Raw genomic sequence first — 6,009 nt, 5'->3', positions numbered from 1 at the left:
TGTGTGTGTGTGTCCGCCCATCTGTGTGTGTGTGTTTGTCCGTCCATCCACGTATGTGTGTGTCCATCCATCCATCTGTGTGTGTGTGTCCGCCCATCTGTGTGTGTGTGCGTGTGTGTGTCCGTCCATCCACACATGTATGTGTGTGTCCATCCATCTGTGTGTGTGTCCGTCCATCTGTGTGTGTCTGTGTGTGTGTGTGTCTGTCCGTCCATCCACGTATGTATGTGTGTGTCCATCCATCTGTGTGTGTGTGCGCGTGTGTGTGTCCGTCAATCCATGTATGTAAGTGTGTGTCCATGTGTGTGTGTGTGTGTGTCCGTCCGTCCATCCACGTATGTATGTGTGTGTCCATGTGTGTGTGTGTGCGTGTCCGTCCGTCCATCCACGTATGTATGTGTGTGTCCATCCATCCATCTGTGTGTGTGTCCATTCATCCGCATATGTATGTGTGTGTCCATCCATCTGTGTGTGTGTGCGCGTGTGTGTGTCCGTCAATCCATGTATGTAAGTGTGTGTCCATGTGTGTGTGTGTGTGTGTGTCCGTCCGTCCATCCACGTATGTATGTGTGTGTCCATGTGTGTGTGTGTGCGTGTCCGTCCGTCCATCCACGTATGTATGTGTGTGTCCATGTGTGTGTGTGCGTGTCCGTCCGTCCATCCACGTATGTATGTGTGTGTCCATGTGTGTGTGTGCGTGTCCGTCCGTCCATCCACGTATGTATGTGTGTGTCCATGTGTGTGTGTGCGTGTCCGTCTGTCCATCCACGTATGTATGTGTGTGTCCATGTGTGTGTGTGCGTGTCCGTCCGTCCATCCACGTATGTATGTGTGTGTCAGTCCATCTATGTGTGTGTCCGTGTGTGTGTGCGTGTTGGTTGAGCATCAGAACACAACATGGCTGTTTGGCATCACACCAGACCGACCAAACAAAGCACATTTGGAGTTCCAGAGTCCGATGGGTGGTCTGGAGGAGTGTGAGGACCGGTCAGTGGAACCTGTCACCCAGCGCTGCCCTGCTCATGGGCCGGACTGTGGTGGCAGCTGTACCTGCTCAGCACGAAGTGAAGGTGGTTTAGTCATTAATGGGGATCGGACCTTGGCGCTGCCACCCTGTCCGACCCGACGCCACCTGACGATCCCCAGGAAGCTCCGGTTTCCTGCCTTCACTTCTTTATTCTGACCAGTTTAGATGGAACCACCGATAGTAAAGGTGCAGAAGGTGACGTGTTGAGGAACAGCTCCACAGGTGAAAAGCAGCGACGCTCGTGTTGCTTTGTGCTGACGGTCGTCACAGCAAGAGGGTCAGTCGCTACCCGGTGAACACTCAACACCTCCATTAGCAGCTGAGCAACAGCACCAGAACCGACAATCATTCACTTCCATCCGTGTTCTAAATAAGAAGGGAACCAGCAAATCAGTGTTTTCACAGCTGAAACCAACAGTAAAAGTGTGACTGACGTGAAACAGGCGTTCACCTGTGGTGCCCAGCAGGGGGTCCCAGCGTCCTGGATCAGTCCGGGGCGTCTCTGCGAAGGTGTGAATGAAACAGAAGCCATTGATCAGGACAATCAGTCCGCTGCTACCCACAATCCTCTGGGAAGTGGTGCTATGCTCCGCAAGGCCATGAAGTATTAAAGAGATGCAATAACTATATTTTTAAAGAAGTGCCTCTATATTTGATGTGTATCTGATGGACTATTGACTATGCATGTTTTGAAGTGACTGTTCCAGTCAGAATGTTTGCGATGGCGTCCGGTCCAGCCCGTCCCAACAGTGTTACTGCGCTCCGCAGCTCCCTCACGCAGCCGTTAGGCTTATTAGTGATTATTGAGTAGTTTCCTTCATGGCAGATGTTCCTAATGTCACAACTTCGGGCCTCAGGATCAGCAGATCCACCACCTTTGAGGCCTTTGGAAGGTTTACAGTTTTTCTTTGTTGGACTCTGTAAGAATATTACGAATTTAAAACATTTGAAGTCTATTTTGTAAATGTATTAAAAAAATGTATACCTCATCTGAAAATCTATTTGTGCCTTTTCTCTGACCCACTGCTGGCTCAGGTTCCTCCCATGGTTCGACCTTCAGAGTCCAGCTGGAGCCCAGAACCTCCAGATTTGGACTCTGATGTCTTGCTGGGTCACATGTGAGCTCCTATTCAGTCAGAAGGATGAACGCTCACATTTGGATAAAAATACAAATGATGCTGAATCATTTGGTTTAGAAATGATAATGAAGAAGAAAAAAGCAGCAACTCCATCCAAAAAACAGCCAGCTGGAAAGAGTCCAACATAGGGAGAACATTAGAGGAACACAGCAGGAACATGGGAGGAACACAGCAGGAACATGGGAGGAACACAGCAGGAACATGGGAGGAACACAGCAGGAACAATGGAGGAACACAGCAGGAACATGGGACGAACACAGCAGGAACATGGGAGGGACACAGCAGGAACATGGGAGGAACACATCAGGAATATGGGAGGAACACAGCAGGAACATGGGAGGAACACAGCAGGAACATTAGAGGAACACAGTAGGAACATGGGAGGGACACAGCAGGAACATGGGAGGAACACAGCAGGAACATTAGAGGAACACAGCAGGAACATGGGAGGAACACATCAGGAATATGGGAGGAACACAGCAGGAACATGGGAAGGACACAGCAGGAACATTAGAGGAACACAGTAGGAACATGGGAGGAACACAGCAGGAACATGGGAGGAACACAGCAGGAACAATGGAGGAACACAGCAGGAACATGGGACGAACACAGCAGGAACATGGGAGGGACACAGCAGGAACATGGGAGGAACACAGCAGGAACATGGGAGGAACACAGCAGGAACATGGGAGGAACACAGCAGGAACATGGGAGGAACACAGCAGGAACATTAGAGGAACACAGCAGGAACATGGGAGGAACACATCAGGAATATGGGAGGAACAGCATGAACATGGGAGGAACACAGCAGGAACATGGGAGGAACACATCAGGAATATGGGAGGAACATGGGAGGAACACAGCAGGAACATGGGAGGGACACAGCAGGAACATGGGAGGAACATGGGAGGAACAACAGGGACATGGGAGGAACACAGCAGGAACATGGGAGGAACATGGGAGGAACAACAGGGACATGGGAGGAACAACAGGAACATGGGAGGAACACAGCCCCCTCGATACGTCAGGTAGCCTGACTCACTTCCTGTTTTCAAAAGCTAGCTCCCCTCTTCTGTTCTTCGGCTCAGTAACCTGTATGAGAGACTTTGTTTTGTTCTGACTGGTTTTATTCATGTCAGTCTGTTGATGGAAAGAACCTCATGACTGCAGCTGAGTGGAGCTGAGACATAATTGGACCCTCGGCCAGGCCACCCTACGTTAGCCAGCATGGCCAATCAGCCAGGTGTGGAGCACCAACTAGTGGATCAAATGGTCCGCGAGGCCTCCCAGGTCCTGCAGCCACAGTTGCTGCCATCAAGCAGTTGTTACGGGGTTCCTGGAACAATCCCTTTGTTCTCCTCACACCTTTAAAGACCTGGAGGAGGGACTGCTGTTGGGAGAAGTGAGCCGTCAGCTGGAGATGTATGTATTTATCTATTTACTGAGTGAGCGTGCTGGAACCCTTTCTCTCTGTCAGATGTGTCCTGTATTTTGTATTTTAGACACAAATCATTCACATTTTTGGACGACAGGTGGATCTTCAGAACCAGTTTAGGCTGAGCAGTCCTGACTTCCTGGTGAAAAAGGTAAAATATTTGCTCACAACATTAATATTCCAGCAGGAGATATTAACATGTTAAGTGATGCATGTTGTGTTCTTCTCTTTAAGCAACCTGTCGCCCCAAATTGACATTTTTTCTCGCCAAAGCCAAAGCAAAACTTGAAGGTCGGCGTGTGCTGGCGGTTACATAACACGTTACAGCATAGAATTAAAACACACATGGGTCCATGATCTGCTGGAGGCTGGAGCTGAAAGGCCTTGCACACTCTGACCTTGGCTTTTCTTTCCTCCCTCTGGTTCAAGCAATCAGCCACCTTCTCTGTCATCTCTGTCTGAGGACCGGGGCTGTGAAGCTCTGAGAAGATGTTATTTCCTGTTTGCTTCCACCAGGAAACGCGGCCAAAGCATCAGCTGATCTGAGGGCTTTTCAACCCAAACTTGCCAACATTCGTGTTTCTGATCCACTTCTTTCTGGGTTTCACCTGAATAACAAAGGTGGAGCCACATTTTCCTTCTTTGAGCCTCTGAACGGTTTGGTTCAAAACATGTTGGGGGGGGGGGGGGGGGGTAATTAACACCCTGGCAGTGATCGATAAAACACCAAAGAAGAAGACGTGCAGCGCGTTCAGTAGCTCTGCATCCCAACTTTTATCACCAAGAGATAAGAAAAGTCACAGAACCAAAGGGAGTCGTGCAAACAGCCGATATCAGCTCATATCCTCACCTTCACCTTTGGACAAGTTGTGTTTATTCAGGGCTGAAAATCACGGAATTCTTACCGTTGTCATCGTTGTTGACCTGCTCTCGCCATCGACCACCACGTGTTTCTCCTCTGTGCGTCTGGTTTCAGAGGGTCGGGAAGCATCGGGATTCGACTAGGTACCAGGGACCTGCCAGTAGTCACTGTCACAGCTGTGTGTAACCATGGCAACGCTAACTAGCATAACCGTGGACTAAACTGTGCATGTGAATCCCGAGCCATTAGCAGCAGAAATTCACTGTAGCTCCAACAATGCTTTACCAGAAGAGCATGAAGGAACCATCTGAGGCTCCTCACCAGTGAAGAACCCGGGTCACCTTCACCTGTGTCCACTCAGCTAACCAAACCAGAGGTGGTTAGACCCCAGCCCCAGCAGCCAGTCAACCCACCGCCACCCAGAGCTGCTCCCTGGGGCCAGTGAGGAACCCGGGTCACCTTCACCTGTGTCCACTCAGCTAACCAAACCAGAGGTGGTCAGACCCCAGCCCCAGCAGCCAGTCAACCCACCGCCACCCAGAGCTGCTTCCTGGGGCCAGTGAGGAACCCGGGTCACCTTCACCTGTGTCCACTCAGCTAACCAAACCAGAGGTGGTCAGACCCCAGCCCCAGCAGCCAGTCAACCCACCGCCACCCAGAGCTGCTTCCTGGGGCCAGTGAAGAACCCGGGTCACCTTCACCTGTGTCCACTCAGCTAACCAAACCAGAGGTGGTCAGACCCCAGCCCAGCAGCCAGTCAACCCCACCGCCACCCAGAGCTGCTTCCTGGGGCCAGTGAAGAACCCAGGTCACCTTCACCTGTGTCCACTCAGCTAACCAAACCAGAGGTGGTCAGACCCCAGCCCCAGCAGCCAGTCAACCCACCGCCACCCAGAGCTGCTCCCTGGGGCCAGTGAGGAACCCAGGTCACCTTCACCTGTGTCCACTCAGCTAACCAAACCAGAGGTGGTCAGACCCCAGCCCCAGCAGCCAGTCAACCCACCGCCACCCAGAGCTGCTCCCTGGGGCCAGTGAGGAACCCGGGTCACCTTCACCTGTGTCCACTCAGCTAACCAAACCAGAGGTGGTCAGACCCCAGCCCCAGCAGCCAGTCAACCCACCGCCACCCAGAGCTGCTCCCTGGGGCCTTGTTGATGTTCTCTGTGGTGCTTCTCTCCTGCAACCTTCTGAGGTTTGCAGCACCTCAGTGGGCTCACAGCAGACCTTCTGTCCACACCCTCTGCAAATGTGCTGGAACCTTGGAACCAGGACTCGTCCGTGAACCCACATATAAAAGGTCTCTCCAAGTGCCTCCGTGCAGTTGTGCAATATTGCAGAGATGACTGACTCAGAGTGAGTCTGTCTTTCTGGTGAAATGAGTTTCTCCTGCCAGACTCTGAGTTTCGGTAAAGACTCCGGAGCCCGTTTGGTTGGAACAGATGGTTTGTTAATGAAGTTGTGGGTGTCTGGCTCTCTGACCCTCCTCATCTGTGATCCAAGCTGACAGGACGATAACCCTGGCTGCAGGCACGTGGTGGAGGACCTT

The sequence above is a fragment of the Takifugu rubripes genome, unplaced genomic scaffold (genome assembly GCF_901000725.2).
Source record: "Takifugu rubripes unplaced genomic scaffold, fTakRub1.2, whole genome shotgun sequence".
NCBI classification, from domain to species: Eukaryota; Metazoa; Chordata; class Actinopteri; order Tetraodontiformes; family Tetraodontidae; genus Takifugu; species Takifugu rubripes.
The sequence above is the reverse complement of the archived record's forward strand: the minus strand, read 5'-3'. Positions refer to the sequence as shown.